Source organism: Sarcophilus harrisii, chromosome 5 (assembly GCF_902635505.1).
Source record: "Sarcophilus harrisii chromosome 5, mSarHar1.11, whole genome shotgun sequence".
In the NCBI taxonomy this organism is placed as follows: Eukaryota; Metazoa; Chordata; class Mammalia; order Dasyuromorphia; family Dasyuridae; genus Sarcophilus; species Sarcophilus harrisii.
In genome coordinates this window covers 210,735,820-210,759,242 of record NC_045430.1, presented here as the reverse complement: position 1 = coordinate 210,759,242, position 23,423 = coordinate 210,735,820, and positions in this window count along the sequence as shown.

The window sequence follows — 23,423 nt, the reverse complement described above, 5'->3', positions numbered from 1 at the left end:
GCTAAACAAATCAAGTACAAATTTCTTTTCCTGGCATTCAAAATTCTCTATGATTTGGCTAGAATTGACCTTTTCAATTCTACTTCAAATTCTTCCCCCTCATGATTTTATGTTTCAGTCATGCTAAATGACTCACTGTTGCCCTCCATCCCATGAGCTTCTACTGGAAAGTCCCATATTATCACCTAGCTGCCTTTTAAAAATTACTTGAATGGGCTCTACAGAGAAGAACATGGTTAACCACCATTTTTACTAAGAAAATGTGTTTTTGATACCCATGTTGAGGTGTAGACCACATGTTGAGGTCTAGATTTGGGGTACCTAAATGAAATTAGGGTTTAGTTAAGGTCTAGTGGCGGGTTTGGGGAACAGGGAGTCAAACAGAGTTCCCCTGCAACCCCCTTGGATTTGGCGCAAGGATACGGCGGTATTTGAGGTCTAGTAGCCACGCGGAATTCCCAATAAAAGCATTTATTGGCCCGGAGAGCTAGATTGATAAAAGAGGTTTATTACTGAGTTTAGAAGTAGGAGATAGGTGAAGGTAGAGATAAGGAGGGCACTGGACAGAGGGTCCAGTGGACAGAGGGTCCTCACATGGGTGCCATGTTTGGAATCTCTGCAAAGAGGAGTTCCCAGTGTGGCCCCTTTTAAGTCGGAGACTTAGCTCAAAGGGCTTTGGGGTGTAGCCCCAAAGTTGGCTCAGATCCGGGTGGGGCTGGGACAGGTCTGGATCTTCTATTGGAATTCAAAGGGACCAGGATTTGTGAGTCAAAGGATAATTTACATTAACTGGGGGGGGGGGGGTTGGGAATCAAAGATTGGAATCTTTCCCGCATCACCCATACTTGCCAAAAATAAGGCTGCGATAGAAAATTATAATCTGATATAAGCTAATTGAAAAAGGGTGAAAGTAACCCAAATTATTAATTTCCTTGGTATAGGAAACTCCCCCAAAGGAAATTTCTACTAATGCACATAGGCAACTTTTCTCTAATTTATTGTATTAGAAAGAATCGGAGGATGCAGCGAGAACTTGGGTATTTTATCCTTGTCATACAGTTTGTATGTGTCAATGTGAACTTGGAGATTCCAGACTTCAAAGTCAACCCCCTATTAATTCCTATATGCCATCTTCACAAGTACTGTCCTAACTTAAGGCCCAAATATCCTGAAATGACTTAGAGATTCTGCTTTTAATTAGGAAAGTAATAGTAGTTTGAGTTTGATCATTCCTTATTAATTGCATCCAGATTTCTGTGGATTGATGCTGCTATTTGCCCAGTGAAACTATCCTTCTTTGTTGATTTTCAGATGATTCCCACAGTGTGGGAGCATGATTAGTTCCAGCATTTCTTAAAAGATGTTCTTATTTCTTCAGTCTGCCAAAGGCATGAAACTTTCAACCTGCTCATTGGAGATGAATGGGGCAACTCGACTTGTTAGGTAGAAAGATGATAGGAACTAAAAACATTTTGCAAATCCTAGACTGAAATGTGGATGCTGAAAAAACATGCTCTTCTGCTCTTTTAAAGAGAGCATTGGAACCTTAACATTTTGACTTCCCCTCTCCCCCATTACAACCTGCTACCTTCAGTCAGTCAGTCACCTAGCATTTAATAAGCATCTGCTTGCCAGGTACTATACTCGGCACTGGGTAAACAAAGCAAGGCAGAAACAAACCAAAAAAACAAAACAAACAAACAAACAAAACAGTTCTTACTCTCAAGGAATTGACAATCTAACAAGGGAGACCATGTAAAGTTTGTCATATTAATAAAAACTGAAGCATATATTTCTCATTCTTTAAAAAAGACTTCAGTTTCTTCAAAATGCACCCACTGTCCCTCAAAACCAAATTTAACACAGAAACAAGGCCCAGAGGAACTCAATTAAATACAACAGGCACTTATGAAATACCTGCTATATGCTAGGAACAGGGGATATAAGCAGAAAAATGATAAGTCTGAGGGAAAAAAAAACCAAGCTTAAAAAACAACTCAGACTTCAGCAAATTCTGGGAAAGTATTGCTCAAAGCCTTTCACACAATCAATCCTGAGCACTTTCCTTTTATAGGGAGATCCTATGTAGGGTACTCTTATAAGTCTAAAGGTCAAGCCAGCTGAAGAATTGTTTTAGTTATGATATTAAGGTATAAAACATTTCTGCTTTATGAAGTTTTATTGTTGTTCTTGTATTAAAGAAAGCTTTTTCCATATTCAATGTATTATTAGCTCAAGTGTTTGTATGGTAACTGAGGGGTCTTTTAGCTTTTTTATAGAGACCTAGATATGAATAATATTCTGAGGTTGTCAAGGGAGATCCTGAGCAACGGCATGAGCCAAATAGAATTTGTGAAAAGTGTTCAGTATTTAAATAGTCTGTGTAAATGAAAAGCTATAGTTCTAAGACACAGGTTGCAAGCGTAATTATACAAAAGCTATGTGACCATCTAATATAGGCTTGGAACTGAAGCATGTAATCTATCAGGAAAAATGACTTATTGAATATATATCTTCAATAAAGAATATTATGTGGATGTAGAAGGGCAAAACCAATCAGTAGTATTGTGTGGTTCAGACAGCATTTAATAAAAAAAGCTGGAGAGATCTCTAGAAGCAAAGCAAAGTTTATTAAAAGATCTCACAAGAATCAGGCGTCCCACCCTTCGAGCAGACAATCGAAGGGAGGAAGCGCCTTAGGGGGCAGGGTCAACACTTTTTATCCCTAACGCAAATACTGCCTCCCACCACTGACCCTCATCCTTATTGGCTGAGGATCTTACATTCTAAACTGGAGAACTACCCAAGAAATTGAACTTGACCAATAAGTACATAGTTGCCCATATTTGACCTAAAGAGAAAGACACTGATGTCATAGGAGGATAACAAGGGGACTTTGAAATAGATGAAGCCTTACTCGATTTTCACAACTGTCTTGAAAGATCTCACCTCATCTCGTTCAGTATTAATCAAAAAAAGAGAAATTATATTACTCTAGAGCAAATGAAGAGGTTTTAAATGCTGATAATTTGAATTTATAATAAGAATCAGGAAAACAGATCCCATTTCTAGGGACAGTCTAAATGTCTTTTCCTAAAAGAGAGTTTCTACAATGCAGGTATAAGAGCTAGCGCTCTTTTTGGAAGCAAAAATTAGAAACAGAGAGAATGCCCATCATTTGGGGAATGGCAGAATTGTGGTATGTGATTATGATGTGATTATGTGATTATGCTATAAGAAATAGTGAGAAGGTTGCTCAGAAAAACCTGTAAAGACTTCTATGAGCTAATGCAAAGGAAATTGTACTATGTACAAAGAAACAGTAATATTGTAAGATGATCAGTTGTGAATGACATAACTATTTTCAGCAATACAATGATCTAAGACAACTCCAAAGGATTTATGATGAAAAATGCTATTAATACCCAGAGAAAGAACTGAAGATGTCTGAATGCAAATTGAAGCAGAATTTTTAAAACTTTATTTTTCTTGAGGGTTTTTTGATTTGCTTTCTTCCACAACATGACCAACAGTTAAGAGAGGAAAAGAGAGAAAATTTGGAACTCAAAAAAAATTTTTTAAATAGATGTTATACTTGTTTTGTGTGTAATCAGGAGAAAATAAAATAGTAAATAGTAAAAAAAAAATTAAATATTGGATTGGAAAAAACAAAAACAAAGGGCAAAATCCTTCTCAGTGTGAGAAATGGATGTACATTTGTTTTCCACAGTTATGAAAATTAAACTGGAGAAAAGAAACTTAAATTAGAAAACTGAAATCCACAAGGACCTCAAGGAATAATAAAAGTGAAGTCTATCTTCCTCTAACAGAATAGAAGCTCCTTGGGGGCAGGAACTGATTTTTGCAATGAAAGGTGGTGGCTTGAGATTTGAAAAGAATCTTTTGTTCTTTGGGATTAGCCCTCCTCAATCGCCATCTAGAATGGAAGCTCCTTTGAGGGCAGGTACTAGCTGGATAATGAGGGGTAGAGATTCATGTCTTGCAACTTCTGTAACATCCAATTAATGGGAAATCAGGGGAGGGACTTGTGCTTCAGGATAGGAAATAAAATGCTGCCTTTGGAGTCTCAAAGTCTATTCACCTAGGCACTAGTTGTTGCAAAAATGCGAAATAAATCTTTCCTTCACTCATCAGTGAGTCAGTGGAGTTCTTGGTAAGGTATTTTGTTTCTTACAATAGGAACTTCAAAAAACAAGGTCCAAGTTTCTCTTGGCTTCCCAATCAAAATAAGTGAGCTGCTGAAATGATATCCCTAAAACATAGGTTTGATCTATATTACTGCTTGCCTAGTATCTCTAGGATAAAAAAAAAAAAAATGCTTCTATTGATAGGTAAAGGCTTCAATACCCTATGTTCAACTGATCTTTTCAAGTTTATTATTTGTTAATCCCCTTTAAGAAAGCTTTGACATATTCAACTCATTGCTTGCTTTTTTTTTTTTTGTATACAATTTACCTTTCAAAGAAAGGGAGAAATATATATAGAGAAAAGAATTTTAAAAGGGAATTAGCTTTTGTTGTAATGAGGACATCGCAGACAAAGATCACTTAAATAAAAAGTTTAGGATGTGAAGAAAGGCAAAGAGGGAACTCTGAATCACACTTGTTAATAGATAAAGCAAAAGACTATCTTTCAGAAAATTTGGATGATGTTCTTTAAAAGGACTAAGAGAAAATAATTACAGGAAAACTTCATGAAGAAGAAACTGATTTGCAAAATATCTTGGAAGGAGAAAAAGTAGACAAGGAAAAAAAACAATATTTGTTGTTTTATAATATATTCATTTAAACAATAATGTAAGGATGTAAAGGATAATTGGGGTGGAAGTTGAAACACTTTTATTTGAGGGAAAAGGGACAAGAGAGAGTGGAAGAGAATGTGTGTGTGTATGTGTGTGTGTGTGAGAGAGAGAGAGAGAGAAAGAGATTAAGGAATCTGGATTTGAATCAAATTAGGTTACAGTGTTTGTGGTAAAATACAATCAGATTATTGGGAATAACAAACAGATGATTATTATTAAAGTAATATAACTTAATTTAGTGAAAGAAAACCCAAATCTAGCAATTATTGTTGTATCAATGTTAAAGGACTAAAATCACTCCCAAAATAGAAAAGAGTCACAGACTAGTCAAGAGAACCCAACAATCTGTGACTCTCACTATACTATTTCTCCTGGGGGATGTCATCAGCTCTTATGGAATCAAATGTCATTTCTAAGTAGATGATTCTTAGATCCATTTGTCTAGCCCCAACCTCTCCCCTGATTTCCAAATATTTCATTTTCAATGAACTATTGAATGGCTGAAATTGAATGACTTATAAAAATCTTAACTGAACATTTCTAAAACTGAATTCATTATTTTTTTCTTCTCAACCCTCTCCTCTTCCTAACTTCCTTATTATTGTCATTGTGTTGAGGTGTAGATTTGGGGTACCTAAATGAAGTTAGGGTTTAGTTAAGGTCTAGTGGCAGGTTTGGGGTATAGGGAGTCAAACAGAGCTCCCCTGCAACCCCCTTGGATTTATGGCACAAGGATATGGCAGTAAATGAGTTGTAGTATCAGCTCAAGTCCCCAATAAAAGCATTTATTAGCCCGACAGCTAGATTGATAAAAGAGGTTTATTATTGAGTTTAAAAGTAGGAGATAGGTGAAGGTAGAGATAAGGAGGGCACTGGACAGAGGGTCCAGTGGACAGAGGGTCCAGTGGACAGAGGGTCCTCACATAGCTGCCATGTTTGGAATCTCTGCAAAGAGGGTTCCCAGTGTGGCCCCTTTTAAGTCGGAGACTTAGCTCAAAGGGCTTTGGGGTGTAGACCCAAAGTTGGCTCAGATGCAGGTGGGGCTGGGACAGGTCTGGATCTTCTATTGGAATTCAAAGGGACCAGGATTTGTGAGTCAAAGGGTAATTTACATTAACTAGGAGGGGGGGGGGGTTTGGGAATCAAAGATTGGAATCTTTCCCTCATCAATTGCTGCAGATCAAATCATCAACCTTCCAATTACCCAAATCTCCCAATAAAGTCCCAATAAAAGTAATAATTATCTAAAACCAAGAGTCAGAATTATGTGTAATCAGAATAACCTAGAGGTCTTTCCAGTAGATTAGGAGTAAAACAAGGCTATCCATTTTCACCATTATTATATGATACTAAATGTAGCATTAGATAAGAAAAGGAAATTGAGGAAATAATCATAGGTGGAGAAGAAAGAGAATGATCACTTTTTTTGCAAATTATATGACAGTTTCCTTAGAGAATCCTACAGAATCAACTAAAAATTAACTGGAAGAGAATTTTACCAAAATTGTAGGATTAAGAACAAATTCATGTTCTTATATCTGTATTACCAACAAAACTCTACAAGAAAACATAAGAAATTCAATTGAACCTAACTACAAAATATTTAAAATACTTGAGAGTTTAACAACATATATACAAGAATGCTATGAATACAATTATGGAAATAAAGATAATAAAATAATTGGAGAGATACTAATTGCTTTTGAGTAAGCTGAGTCAATATAATAAAAATGATAATATTTCTCAATTTAATTAACTTATTCAATACTCTATCAATTAAACTACCAAAGGATTAATATAGCTAGAAAAATAAATGATTCATAAAGCCAGTAGAAATAATGAAAAAAAAAGTAATGGAGTTTTAGCAGCAACAAATATTAAACTATACCATAAAGTAGCAATCATCAAAATGATTTGGTACTCATTTCACACCTCTCAAATTGGCCAAGATTCCAGGAAAAGTTCATGATAAATGGTTTTGATACATAAATAATTGTGAACTGATCCAGTTCTGAAGAGCAATTTAGAATTATGCCCAAAGGGCTATCAAATTGTCCATATGCTTCGATTCAGTAGTCTCACTACTGAATCTATACTGCAAATAGATCATAAAAGAGGGGAAAGAACCCACATGTGTAAAACAATGTTTGTAATAGCTTTTTTTTGTAGTGGTAAGGCATTGGAAATGAAGTAGATGCCCAACACTTGGGGAATGGCTGAATATGTTATGGTGTAAAGTCCTAACTCTCTGGAGGATCTCAGGATCAGCCCTAGTCCTTGGTCTTAGTGGAGTGAAGGAGGCAAGAGGGTCACATGGCTCGTCAAATATGGAGTCTGGAATCTGGCATCTTCTCTTGTGTCTGTGTCTGAGAAAGCTGAGGCTGAGAGAGAATTCTGAGTCTGAGACTCCCTTTAAATACTCAAGTAGGATTATGTCACTACCTCACACTGAACATGTGCAACCACACTGAGCATGTGCAACTGTAGAACATAACATTACCATATTACCCTAAGTATATGCCAACTAGATTGATTACATCATTACATTACATTAAGTATGTGCTTAGAAACATTATCTCACATTGAATAGGTACTTAACTATAAATACCCTGCTGTCCTAGATTTAAGTACACCTTTTTAGAGTTCTTGCCCTCTATATTATGAAATATGAAAATAATGGAATATTATTGTTCAATAAGAAATGATGCGCAGGTTGATTTCAGAAAAGCCTGGAATGTCTTACATGAACTGATGCTGAAAGTAAGCAAAACTAGGAGAAAAATGTATGTAGTAATAGCAAATTTATATAATCAACTGTGTAGACTTAGTTCTCAGCAATACAGTGTTCTTGGATAATTCCAATGGATGGAAACTGTCATCTACATTCAGAGAGAGAACTATAAAAATTGAATATGGATCAAAACATAGTATTTTCATCTTTTTTGCTTTTTCTTTGTGTTTTTTTCACCTTTGTTCTGATTTTTCTTTCACAGCAGGATAAATATGGAGACATGTTTAAAATTAGTACATGTTTAACCTATATCAGATTTTTTGCTGTTTTGGGGACAGAAGATTAGGGAGGGAGAGAGAAAAAATTTGAAATACAAAATCTTCCAGAAATAAATGTCAAAAACTATCTTTACATGCATTTGGAAAAATAAAATACTGTTGAGGGGGAAAAAGAAGAGATGGAGAAAAACTTTTTTCCATTCATAATAAATGCAGAATGTATAAAATTAAAAGAATAAATGTATAAAATTTTAAAAAATGATTTGATACTAGTTAAGAAAGTGATCAGTGGAACAGAATGAATATAGAACATAGAAGCAAATGATTACAATACTTTGACATTTCATATAACTAAAGGTATTGAGGTAAGAATTCACTTTTTAAAAACAAAAACTTATGAAAAAGTTAAAAAGCCTTCTAAAAATTAGGTGTAGACCAAAATCTCACATCATATGAAAATAAAACTTCTAAATTGGCACATGACTTAGACACAAAGGTTAACATTTTAAAGAAATTAGAGAAGGAAGGAGACATTTTATATCTATGGACTTGGAAAGTATGACCAAATAAAGAATAGAGAAGTTCACAGAAGATAAAATGGATAATTTTGATTGTATAAAACTGAAAAGTTTTTGAAGAAACAAAATAAATGGAAGTGAAGAGATGATCTTTACAGCAAGTTTTTCTGATAAAGGTCACATTAGCTAATCTGATAAATATGAAATGGTATCAGATTTTAAAAATTGCATTTTTATAGTGATTTGGAGCACTTTTATGTAACTATATATAGCTTTGATTTCTTTGTCTGAAAATTCCCTGTAAATACCTTTTGACCATTTATCTATTGAGGAATGATTTTTAATTTTTATAAATTAGACTCAATTTTCTATGTTCAGTTTTCTATGTCTAAAGTTTCTATGAACTTTAACAGAGATGCTTGTAAAAATTTCCCTTCAGTTTTCTGTTTTCCTTATAATTTTGGCCACATTGGTTTTGTTTGTGCAAATTTTTTTTGCTTTATAAAATCAAAAGTATCTATTTTACATACTGAAATGCTGTCTATCTATTGTTTTGTCATAAATTCTTCTCCTATTCATAGATCTGACAGATAAATTATTCTGTGCTCTACTAATTGGCTTATGGTACTACCTTTTATGTGTAAATCATATACCTATTTTAACCTTATCTTGGTATACAATGTAAAATGTTGGTTTATATCTGGGTTTTTTATTGTATTATGATATGAAAGAGATGTGTTGAATATTTCTGTTTTTCCACATTTGGTTATAAGGTTTGTATGCCCTACTGTATGGTCAATTTTTGTGTAGGAGCTATGTACTGCGGGGAAAAAAGTATATTATTTTGTATTCCCATTCAATTTTCTCCAAAGATCTATCATAACTAACTTTTTTATTTACCTCCTTAACTTTTTTCTTGTTTATTTTTGGATTAGATTTATCTAATTTTGAGAGCAGAAAGTTGAGGTCTTATGCTAGTAGTTTTATTGCCTATTTCCTTCTGTAATTCATTAAACTTTTTTTGAGAAATGTAAATGTGATAGAATTTGAATTTACAATGTATAATTAAGTGCTATACAATTGCATGTATGCTTAGTATTGATATTACTTTATTGTCTATGGTACCTGTCAAAAGATATAGTTTCCTTATTTATCTTTTTAAATTAAATATATTTTTTGCTATGGCTTTAGCTGAGATCATGATTGCTACACACAGCTTTCTATGCTTTTTGATTCTTTTATTTTAGCTGCCAAAGGACTGAAAGAATGTCAGCAGAGCTTAAATTTGTTGCATTGGGGTAAAGCCGAGGTCACCATGCCCTAGAAAAAGCTCTGCTGAGGTTACCAAAATATTTTTTAATGGTACGCAACATAACTTGAATATGCTTTTTGATTCATTTATGTTAGATTTATAGTTTTTCTCCTCAAAAAAGAAAGCACAAAAGTAACAGAGTATGATGTTAATCATCATGTGTATAAGTGCATATATGCACACACACATAGAACAGTTAAAAAATTCATTAGGCAGTTGTGAACGGAACTGTGAAGAAAAACAAAACTGAATAGTACTGACTCAATGAACTCTAAACCAAACTTAAATATTAATATTTTTATTGAAACAAAAGCAAACAAAAAAAGCTTTACAGTGAGATAGTCCTAACCAGAAATGAAATCCAGAAATGGGAACAAAATTGAATTGAAAAAGAAATGGAATATCAAAATATTCTCCAATCAAATCTGAAGCAAAATTATACTTTATTAGTTCAAGTCCCTTAAAGTTACAAAAGGATAAGGCATTAAGCTTTTTTTCTCTTTTTTTCTTTTTCCTTTTTTATTATTTAATTTCATAGGACTCAGAGGCATCATATTCTCTGCACAAAATGCTATATTACTTGGTGAATTTCCTAAATTATACTTCCATTTCTCACTGGTCTTTTTTTGCCTTTTTTAAATTTGTCTCCTTTATTTTATCACCAATATTTTCTATGGAATTACCCTATCCCATCCTCTGACTTCAATAACTATTGTTATTTATTTATTTTTAAATTTTTCTTTCTTCCCTTAGAAATAAGGAGCTAAAATAGCCATGATATCTTAACTTTCAACTAATTTATTTGTCATTTGCCTGTGACACTTTTCTGGCATTTCAGTCTATTCAGAAAGCAACAAAGAAATAAGCTAATAATAGGTAGTAAATAAGTTGGATACAAGGAATTTTTTCTCCTCCTTTCCTTAGCCCCCCCCCCCACTTTTTTTAACTATCTTCCCGACTCCTTTCTCAACTAAGAATCCTGGCCCTATTTTGTTTGTTATGGTTCTATATATAATATGTATGTTGTCAAACTCAATGACCCAGTCTTTAGGACTCCAACCTTAGGGATGAATGAAAGAATAACAGCCTTAGAGATTTCAGAATAAGATATTGTTCTGGTATTTTGGGTTTAGGAGTCCACAAACCATGTCCAACATATCCTGGAAAGTTAAAATGTTGCCCTGACAAAGGAATTCCATTAAGCTTAGCTATTGCATGACCTACCAAAGAATGCTTAGTGAGTCTGTTAAATTCTGAGCTCTAGTTGAAAACGTAGCTACTAAGGGTTCTAATCCGTCTTCACATCAGGAGACTTCAGGATCATAGACTTAGAATTGGAGGGGCCTTAGATGTCCTCTTGTCCAAACCCCTCATTTTGCACTTGAGTAAACTGAGGCGCAAAAAGTTTAAATGGTCCCTTTAAAATATACACACTTGATGATGTTTTGACACACTAGCCTACTTGACCTAAAACTTGGCCCTACCTACCAATTTGTGTCTGATCTCCCTCAATTGAGAAATATATCGTCCTATGGTACACACTCGTTGTTCAACCACTTATTTCTATAATCAAAATGTAAAACACAGTACCTATGACAAAGAATGTGTTTGAAGCCATCCATATTAGTTGCAGAATCATTAGAAGAATATTTATGAGACACCTATTTAACCTTTCTCTTCAGTTTGTGAATTAAAATCTGAACTCAAACATTTACTAGCTTTGTGATGCTGGGCAACATCAACTCATCAGTTCCTCACATTTGCCCCCAAAGATAGGTAGCACAGATACAATTACACATATTAAGAAACTGAAGGTAACACCCTACTCAATATCATTGAGCTAGCAAGTGTCAGACCTGACGTTTGAATAAAACCTTCTGACTCCAATTCTAATACATTGTCCAAAGCACCATACCAAAACACCATAGTGTTTTTTAAACAAAAATGTGTTTATAACATTATGTCCTTAGTTCCAGTTGGCTTGTTCTACTCCATTAACCTTTGACCAGGAGTCAAACATTTTCTTTTCAAAAAGTCATAATAATTTTGAACATTTCTTGCTTTCATACACCAGTATTATTTAGAAAAATAATCTGGCATTTATTTTGGGGAATCACAGAAATCTTAAGAGACTGTTTTAATAATCTTTCTTACCTCCAGGCATAAATATACCAACAGCATCCCCAATGTGCAAATTAAGAGCTTATTTTTTAAATCTTCTTTCATTTGGGGCTAAATGTATTCACATTAGAGACTAAAGAAAAAAAGACAAACAATAGATAATTACATATGTGTTTGAAAAGGCTGCCAAATTGGTTCCTACTTCTGTCATAAACCCACTCCCATTTTTTTGATGGAACTCTATTACCATTTTTTCAATCTTGCATTTTCTTTTGAGTGACCTGCTCCATTGCTAACATGTTTGATTTTTTTTTTTCAGACAAACTAATGATTCAGGAAGGGAAAAAGACACATTCAGGGTGGACTGAGTAATATGATAAAGTATAAGTGGGAATTGTTTGCACATGGAGAGTATTTGTGATTTCACACTGCTCCAAAGTAGATGCTTGGCTTCCAATAACAGTGCAGGCAGTTATTGTGCTATTTATCAGTGTTCCTGGTAAATGATTGCCCAGCGATTAACAGAGCTTTCCCTGGGCTCCTGCTGATCAGCAAAATTGATTTAGGTTCTTTAAAGGAGAATCTGTGTACACATGTGGATAATCTAGTCTAATTAACACAACTTTTTATGTTTTGATCTTCCTCTACCCCATAGACATTGGGGCCTCTGTTACTTTTGATTTCAATAGGAATCCCATCTCCTCCACAAGTGTGTAGAATAATAATAACACTCAATGGTTCCATCTTTTCATTTGCTTCTCTTATTTTTAGTTCATCTTTAGTACAATGAAGTTATGAATGTTATATTTTACTTGAATAACCACACAAACTTGATAATGAATAGAGTCAGATAGAGAATTTATTCTCATTATCCTTTTGTGACCCAACCCTCAAGGCAATGAAATTTTCTTTTAAACTATCTCTTCTGTGTCAGTAGTATCATTGGAATTCTTTCACTTGTACTCTGAGAACCTAAAAATAATTTCTGTAGAATCTCAAAGAAAGATTCAAAATTACATCTCTCATCTACTTTGGTCATTTTTATTTGCATTTGCTTTTCCACGCAGATCAAAGACAACACTTTTCTAGTATTAGAAGTGTCAAAATGGGAAATCAACTATTTCCCATTGATTAGATCCTGGATTTTTATCATTGACAGCTCTGCATCTTAAACCCCAGGACTTTCTTCTTTACTGTTATTCCTGTTGAGTTTATTCTTTGTTCTAATTATTTGCTAGTCTCAATCTATCACAATGCTCTCTTCCTCTATACATTTAATTAAATAACGAAAACTTTCTCAAATCTACCTTTTTAGAGTTTTATGTTTACTTCCCATTTACCATCATCAAGGTAAATCATTGCCCTGACTCACTTTTTATGGAGTTTAATAATTATCCAAGAAGAGTAATTATTTTTTTTCCAAAAGTAACTATTTCACTTTTAATTTGGACTACATTTGATGTCTTTAAACCTGAGATTCAGCAAATGAATAAATGAAAGAATGAATAAATGAAAAACACTTAGTAAGTACTTACTCTGTTCAAAATATTGCATGAGTACTAGAGGTGCAAATAGTAAATCAAGACAGTCCCTGTCAAAGAACTTATATTTGAAGAACTTATATTCCAATGGGAATGATGATGTTAACTGAAAGTTCATGGTTTCTAGGGTAAAATGGCAAAACAAGTGGTAATATATTTTCTTTTATACCATTTCCACTGATAAAATCAAATAGTAAGCTGCTTAATCACAAAAACTAGGATTTATAATCAACTAAAAAGGTAATACTATCAGTTAATTGTGCTTGAGTTTGTATTTTGTTGCCAAATCTAATCATTTATTTCCTTAAAGAAGATATTTTTCATTAATAGATTAAAAAAAAAGTTTACAAATGTTTGTGGCTGCTCTTTTTGTAGTGTCTAGAAACTGGAAATTGAATGGATGCCCATCAATTGGAGAATGGCTGAATAAATTGTGGTATATAAATGTTATGGAATATTATTGTTCTATAAGAAATGACCAGCAGTATGAATACAGAGAGGCTTGGAGAGACTTACATGAACTGATGCTAAGTGAAATGAGCAGTACCAGGAGCATTATACACTTCAACAACAATATCATATGAGGATCAATTCTGATGAAAGTGGCTATCTTTGGCAATGAGAGGATCCAAATCAGTTGCAATTGATCTGTAATGAACAGAACCAGCTACACCTAGAGAAAGAACACTGGGAAATGATTATGAACTACAACATAACATTTCCACTCTTTCTGTTATTGTTTGCTTGCATTTTTGCTTTTTCCTCTCAGGTTATTTTTACTTTCTTTCTAAATCCAATCTTTCTTATGCAACAAGATAACTGTATAAATATGTATACATATATTGTATACACTTAACATATATTTTAACATATTTAACATGTATGGGACTCCCTGCTATCTAGAGGAGGGGATGGAGGGAAGGAGGGGGAAAGTTGAAACAGAAGTTTTTGCAAGGCTCAATGTTGAAAAATTACCCATACATATGTTTTGTATATAAAAAGCTATAATTTTAAAAATGAAAAAAAAGTTTTCAATTTCATAATCTTGTTTGAGTAGCATTCATTTTACATGTTGAACTAAAGGCCAGCTTCTAAAAGCACTTACGTGCTAATGGATGCAATACAAATTTGACCACAAAGAAATAGATTTGATAAAAGAAATGGAAACAGAAGCATAAATCATCAATGTCTTTATATTTCTTTCTGAAGTAAATTTTAGCTGACTGTGACTTTTAGTCATAATATACTTGTATAATTTATTACTGTTATGTAAAACTATTGTAATTCTCATTCAAGCTTAGCCATAGAGAAATTCTTGAATATATTTAATATGCATTTTCTTTGAGGTGATCATAGGCTAAATATTTTACAGAATATTGGTTATACAGACACTGTGTCCTTTGGAAAGAAGGCAGCATGATTCTCAGTGGGACTTTTAGGCCAACATACTTTCCCTCATGTGATGGGAGGAGAGAGTAGCCAAACAATTAGTATCTAACAGCCAAAGCCTCAGAAGTTTTGACCATCTGGGTTGGCTATAACAAAGTTTTCCATTTCTTTCCTCTTTAGTCCTTCCTGGAAGCCAGACATTTCATGTTTCTTGGAATTTTCTGAACAAAATGATCAAGAACCACAATGGTTACCTCAATCTTTGTTCTATTTTGAGTGTTGTTAAGACCAATTTGGAAATGGTCATTATCTGGGGAAGAACTATAATAGTCCATTATTGGTTCAAATATATGTATAGTTTTGTGTAAAATAAGTAGGACTGGGGAAAATTGGAGATATATGTCTAATTTTCAGATTTAGGTGACTGAAAAAATTTCTAGAATATCAATTAAATAAGAAATTGCACTTAGATTATATTACAATATGGGTTATACATCCAGCATAAAAGGACAAAGTCTTCACTTCTCTCCCACCTGCCACTCCACAAATCTTGCATACTAATTCATACAAGGAAGTCACTAACATAAATGACTTGCTTCTTAGACATCATTTATTCAACATCTTTTAAATACCTAATTTGTACACGACACTGTGTTAAATGCTAAAGGAGATACAAAGATGAATAAGACCTGGTTGCTGTCCTAATTAGAGGGAAAATAAGATTTGTATTTATATATCATAAGTGCACATCAGCATATAACAGATAAACTTTTACAATGTGTTTTCCTGACAGCTAGTTGTTATTGTTGTTCAATCATTCAGTTGTGTCCAAGGCTTTGTAACCCCATGTACCATAACATGCCAGTCCTTCATATGCTCCTCTGTCACCCAAAGTCTGTCCGAGTTCATGTTTATAGCTTCCATAATACTATCTATCCTTCTGATCCTCTGCTGTTCCCTTCTCTTTTGTCTTCAATCTTTCCCAATAGTAGTGTTTTTTCATTGAGTTCCATCTTCTCATTATTCTCATTATGTGGTTAAAAATCTTTATGTGGTAATTAATCTTCAGCTTCACTATTTTACCTTCCCTTGAATAGTGTCAATTTATTTCTTTAAGTATTGACTGATTTGATTTCTTTGCTATCCAAGGGACTCTCAAAAGTCTTCACCAACAGCACAATTTGAATGTATAGGTTCTGTGATGCTCAGCTTTCCTTACTCTAAACAAACATTCATTCATTCAACAAACATTGGAAGCCCTCATATGTGCATGTTCAGACCATATGTCTACAGTTTGACAAGTTCAAAAAAAGCAGAAACAAAGAATGGAGAACTATTTGGTGATAGTTCTAGGGCAAAAAATAGTGTTGATGATGGTGGTTTAAAGAACAAAGATGGATATAAAATTCAGATCCAGGATAAGCTTCTGAGATCATGTTTACAGAGAAGGAAAATGAAGCCCAAAGAGGTCTTAGGTTCATATATTTAGAGCTACAAGGGGCTTTAGAGTAATTTAAAATACTTTATAGTAATGGAGGCCAAGGAAAGCAAGGTCATGAAGATGACAAATGGCAGAGACAAACCCAGTCTCTATGACTCGTGTTTGTTCCAGTATATTCAATCATTTTCAACATGAACTTAATAGAATACCACACAATGCTCCAGCATCAGGACATGGTTTTGTTTGTTTTGTTGCCCTTGCTCCATATTAAGTCAACACCTGAGCCACAGCTTGGGGAGATTACCTGATGTGAAATATATCTATATCTGTATCTATATATAGATAGATATATGTATATTAATGTTTTAATGATAATAATAGTAATATTATTGGACATTTATATGGCATCTTATGGCTGGTCAATTTCATGCACATTACTTCGTCTGTGTTCAAAATAAGTTTTAATACACAGTACAAATATATTATCTTCTTATATGGGAGGAAATGGAGGTTTGGGGAAATTAAATGATTTGGTCAAAGTCAGAATTAGTAAGTGGGAGAGCTGAAATGAGAGCATCTGCCTTCTGACTCCTACTTGGGTCTTCTTTTCACTGCTGTTGGCTCATTGCCTCTGTTTTGTTGGAAAGGGCTCCCCTACCATTAAAGAAGGAAGCATACTGCCAAGACATTCTAGGAGCAGGCTAGGAAAAAGCATTTGGGAGAGAGGCGTGATGACAATCCTGACATTCATGTCTTTAGCTGTGTTTGTGTGAAGTACATGCTACTCTCATTTTCACTTGATGCTATTTGTCCAAGGGGAAGTATTTCGATCATAGAAGAATACATTAGAAAATAAGGAAAAGAAGGTCATATTGGGCAGGAAGTAATAAATTGCCACTGTGTTGGAGTGGAATATCAAAATGTCTTCCTCTTGAGGCTCCTTGTTACCTTAAGATGTCATGAGGACCTACTGGTTTTTGAGAAACTTCCTAGTCTTGAAAAGGCTTTCTCCCTACTTTTTTCCACAAGGGGTTGGGCTCATATATTCTCCCTGCTGGTGCTTCTTCCTATCAATTAAATTAAATAGGATTTTGGAGCTAGAGCCTTAGGAATCATGTCATCCAATCCTTCATGTCCAGGCTATGTGACCTTTCAATAGCTATTCTCTCTCCTCCTCTCCCCATGATTATGATTCCCCATGAATGCTTACTTTCTTTTCATTTTATATATATAAATATATATATATATATATTAATAACTTTTTATTGACAGAACCCATGCCAGGGTAATTTTTTACAACATTATCCCTTGCCCTCACTTCTGTTCCGATTTTTCCCCTCCCTCCCTCCACCCCTCCCCAAGATAGCAAGCAGTCCTATACATGTTAAATAGGTTACAGTATATCTTTTCATCCCCTTTAAAAGTAGAAACATCCATCTTGGGATACTGTTTCATCTAACATTAGGAAGGACAAACAGAAAAAGGAAATAGCTCAAACCCAGAATCAGACAGACTTGCCCAAGCAGGACAAGGGTTTTAAATACTATGTGTCTATATTCATATAGCTATGGAGGTTGGAGGTGTAGGGGTAGGATGGTGCCAGGCACTCATGCCCCTCCCAATATTAGCAATGCAACTTAAAACACTCCTGCCTAATGCATAGCCAAAAAAGAAAGTAGTTGAAGGGGCAAGCTCCTCTGTTTTGTACAACCACTGCACCAGAAGCATCTCCAGTTTTGTATTCAGTATGAACTCTTCAACATCTCACGTGGCCAGAAAAAAATCCCAAAGCTCTCATGGGCTCACCTAGAACCAAGAAAGGTTGAAAAGGGAGTGAACTTTATAAGGAATTTGTCTTACAAATCTCAAAAAGATGCAAATAAGCTGAAAAGGAAAAAAATACCTCCATTTATGCACCAAATCAAGTGTTATAGACCTCAAGATCATAAATTTGGAGCTAGAAGGGACTTTAGAAGCCAGTGAGTAAAACCCATCCATTTCATAGATAAGGAAGCAGATTTTCAAAACTGTTGTGACTTGCCTAAAGTCACACATGTAGTAAGTAATAGGGGCAGAATTCTAATCTCAGGCATTTGACTCCAAATTCAGAGTAACAATGCAAGGAGCATAGCAGTAGACATGCCCAGTAATCCATCTAGTTAAAATACCAAAAAAAGAAGGCATCAATCAAACCCATGGGCTTAGATGCCTCCACTCAAATCTGCAAAGTATAGAAAGCAAACAGAAATAGAGATCCTAATGGAAAGAGTCAAATATGCCTCAATTGTCTCTTTGAAACTTGCTGATATAAGCCTTGTAACTAGACTTTGGCTCTGAAAGAGCCTCATTCAGAAGGATAAGAAAAATAATAGTTTATATTAAGGAAATATAATTATATAAGGAAAACCAGGAAATAGAGGATGAAATCATGGTGGAAAGAATGAATAAAGATGAGTAGAGGTGGAAAACAGAAGCAGCATTTTTTACTGAAATACTCTTCACAGGCCACTTAGAAAGAGAGGGAGGAAATAGGAGAAAGGTTTTGGAAATAGATCACAATCCTGGAACAAATATGACATGGAAGAAATTTGGGGCTCACCTAGACATCTGGAACTCTCTCTGTCAAGAGAGCAGATAATATGTTGGTGTCTTGAACAGGACTGAATTTCCAAACATCAGAAACAATGAAAATGGTTGGAGTCAGGAGATGGAATGTCTTGTTTGAGGAACAGCTATTCAAAGTCAATGGAAAGTTAAAAAGATTGTAAAGGGGAGGAAGCAGATGGGGCATATCATAAAGGGTCCCTTGAGAAAGAGGCAAAGGGTGGTGAAGAGTTTTAATTTCATTCTATATGAGAATTAGTTGAAGAAAATGATATTTACCTTGGTGAAATGAAATCTGGATAGGATAATAGTAGAGAGAGGAGGGAACAAGATCACCATGTTCCAATATTTCAAGGGCTGTCAAACAGAAGAGGGATTTAAATTTGATTCCATTGGCCTCAAATTTGTGATGATAAATCAATTAGGATTCTCAAATTCTTTTGTTTCTTTTGCTTTCAATTTTTTTAATCCAATAAACTCTAATAAGCATAACTCTCAGCTTTTATGGTTTGAACCCAGATATTTTTAAAATGCAAGTACAGAACTGGGTTTTTTTTGTACCATTTTGACTCTTACTGTTATTTCTTACTCATTCAATACAGAGAGAATTAAGGAAATGGTGATGACAGTTCAAAAGCCTATTTAATGGTGCTTTCAAGAGGGTCATAATAAGATTCTGGAAAACTATCAGGAGATATAGAATTCTAAATCTTCAGATTGTATTTCTTAACATTACTTAGCTTAACATTACTAAGATTTCAAATTATTATGGGTAGGTCCCTACAGGCACAGACTTAACAGGTGAACATGTGTAGAAAGCCAGAACTCTGGAGAAATATACTTGAAACAAGGTGTTAACTCAGAAAAATTGATGAGACAATGGTTATCTAGTTTACATATATTTAGTATTTAGCATGGTGATGTAATAGTTCTCTAGTTCACACATATTCAGTATGATGTAATTGTAATAAGGTATGTAAGAACTGGGGACAGGAAGTCAGAGAGAAGTCAGACTGACAGACTGGTAGACTGATGGAGAAGACTGGGTCAGACTATGACAGACACAGACTGTGTAAGAGACAGTAAAGACTTTGGACTCTATTCTTGTCCATTCTCATAGTGTCTATCCTGCTGAGACGAAGGCCCTTCCAGAGGTCCTCCAGAAAGCTAGCCTGGACATTACAAGTATGTCTTTTGGTACCTTGAGAGTTTTGGAAAACTAAAATGTTTGTGCTTTTTATGGGAATCCAGGAGCAAGCAAGTGATTACTGTAAATGGGTTAATCTTTCTTGACTAGCACTTTTGGGAAGAATCTACTAATGGTTCTATGAACATGCTTATAGTATAGTTATTCCTTTTAGCTTTTTGAATATAGAATGCTTTAAATAATAAAGAAATATACAATAGTGAATTTTCTGAGATTGTGACAGACAGAAACCACAAAAAAATTATAAAATCCTGATTATCAATGGCATACCATTGCAAATCTTCATGTAGAGTAAGAAAGATTTAGATCTGTAACCTCCAAAATTTGTTGAATAAAAATGATCAGTGTATGAGTAAATCTAAATATGGCATAGCATGGGTTCTTAATATGAATTTGGATGGAAAAAAATCATACTCTTGTGTTCATTAATATTTAACTGACATTCAGCATTTCCTTCAATTAAGGCTATATTCTGAGAAAGAATGCATAGGTTTCACCAGGCTACAGAAGGGATTAATGACACAAAAGTTTAAGAACCCTCATATCAAAAACTGAAGATAAAATACCAAGCTTTCAAAATGTACCACCATCATTGGCACCATCTCTAAAAGATGAAATAATTGTTTTATGTGCCAAAAGTTTTTTTTTCCTGGAAGCTAATGTGGAATATAAAAATTAACTTGTTCTATCTAAACAGATGAAAACTTTTCTTTCTTAGCATTACACTTGAGTGTAATGAAAAATCATTATTTGAAGACTCTCTAGTAAAGCCTATTGTGTCTATTCCAGAAAAGGCATATAGAGTTTTGAGCTTTTCAGAGTTACTACCTTTTTGAGATAATTTTCTCTTACTATAATTAAAATTGTAGGTTCTCTTACAAAATACAAAATGGATAAATTTAATTACATTAAATTGAAAAGTTTTTGCACAAACAAAACCAATGCAGTCAAGATTAGAAGGGAAGCAGAAAAGTGGGAAACTTTTTTTTCAGCCAGTGCTTTTGATAAAGATCTCATTTCTAAAATGTAGAAAGAACTGAGTCAAATTTATAAGAATACAGGTCATTCCCTAATTGATACATGGTCAAAGGATATGAACAGAAAATTTTCAGATGAAGAAATTAAAGCCATTTCTAATCATATGAAAAAATACTCTAAATGACTATTGATTATAGAAATGCAAATGAAGAGAGAGAGAGAGAGAAAGAGAGAGAGAGAGAGAGAGAGAGAGAGAGAGAGAGAGAGAGAGAGAGAGAAGAAAAGAAAAAAAGAAAGAAGAAGGAGGAGGAGAAGGAAGAAGAAGAGAGGCAAGCTCTTAAGTTTAAGCAGTCCTAAAATTGTGTTCAGAATGGAATTTTCACTGTATTTCCTCTCAAGAAAGGATTTTTTTACTTATTTTGTAGTGTTTTTTTTCATAGAATTTTTTTTCCTTTACAAGAGTGAAAAGCCTCTCCAGAATGTAAGAGAAACATTTAAAAAGCTGTCAAATGCAATGGGAGGCAGCATCAAGGGAAGATCAATCCATGGCTTCAGAATTATATTAAATTATCTGCTGATGGTAAAAGCCAGTCTTGAATGAACCTATTTAGAATCCTTTTGTAACTCATAAAAATTAAATTGCATTCTCATAAAGAAAAAAATCTAACCTTTTAGTTTGCTAAAATAATTATAACAATATAATAAAATACCAACTTCTTCCAACGACATTTCTTTTATCTGGTTATTCTCCTGACTTTCCAGTACACATATGCACATCCAGAATTGACACAAGTTAATGGGCAATTTTCTATAGTTGCTGATATGGAAAGGTAGGTGTTTTCTTTCCCCACCTACAGAGAAAATCTGGCCACCTTCAGAATAGTTCTATTCCCTCACTCATCCTTGGGCTGCCACTGTAGAGGGTCGTGGGACAATCCTGTTTTTCTTGCAGTCTCCCTTTCAATAGGACAGATTTGACCACTTCTTTCCAATCAGCTGGTTTGGAGATATATGTAGTGTATCACTAGGATAGCAACTAAGGTGCCACATGTTGGTTAATCTGATATTAAACTTTTTGAAGGCAAGGACATGCCTCCTACTGCTTTATTAGTAACACTAGCACCATGGACAGTGCTGTGCACAAGTAGAAAATATTCAAAACTATTAATCATAATTGTCAAATGTAATGCTTCTTTTCAAGCAAGTAATCAATTCCCTCTCCTGCCTTCATTGTATCAACAAAAGGTGTTCAACTGCACAGACTGGTTGCTCAAGATGAAATTAATTGGATTTCTAGGCTTCATTAGAGTCATTTCTTCTCATCCAGACTTTTTCCTCCATATTTTTCTGGGCTCCAGGTCATCACAAGATGGTTCAAAAAGAGAGATTAAAAACTTTTCACATGCACATATTCATGTACATGCACAAACACACACACAAACAAAATGATGATGTCCTCTTTGTTAGCTAGCAAAAGGCTCTTAACATTATTCTTTTTGGGGGGCATGTGTCAAAATGAAACTAATAGGAAACAGATTTTTTTTTTTTACTGCTAGCAACCTAGTCTCCCAAACTAATTTTAAAAAGTTTCATTTCTTTCCTGAATCCATGTGTTTATGCTTCTCTTTGTATGGTCATAAGTGTGGGGATTTTACTTCATGAATTTTTTTCTTTAAAATAAAAAAAAAAACCCTCAACATATGTCATATTCCCTATCTTCTTTTCCAACCAGATTTTCTCCAGTACTAAGGGAAAATGTGCAAAGACTAGGTGAAATGCATGATGTGATATAGGGTTAAATATATTTTGAGAAGCGGAGATTAGAATAAATCCAGGGAGGGCAAAGTCTGCAAACCCTACTCTCATCCCACCCTTCTACTATGAGGGAATCATACAATGCAAAAAGAAAAGAACTTGAATTTCTTAAGGCTAAAGCTATAGGTTCTCTGGAAATAAAGCTTTCTAAATTAGGATAGTAGCATGCTTTGTGATTTTCAGGAACTGGGACTATGATTCAACTCATAAATAATTCCTCCTCAATGATCTTGAACTATTTTCCACATGTGTGGTCAGCTTCAAGCACCACTTCATGAATTGGAACTGTTTGATATGTTTAAACATTTGTGTTCACAACTTTGATTTGCTTTGATTTTTCATCTCAAAGATTAGCTCATAGTGTTTTTGTGAAGAAAAGGTAGTTAATTCAAGGTAACTTATTTTCAAATTCTTGAATCTCACAATTTCCAGCTAGTGCCCAGAAAGCTTAATTCTCAGAATTTTTTAGAATCCATTTAGTTGTGATGGGTATTATAAGAACCTAAATTAAATAGAATTCTTAATTCTTTTTTATTCCCCTTTTTAGGAAAATAAACTGATAAAGGAATGCTCCCTTCCTCACAATATCCTAATGATTTTCAGGGGACTGCATGTGATAATTATGTAAATACATATGGGTTCCCCCCCCCCCCAGTTATTTTAGAC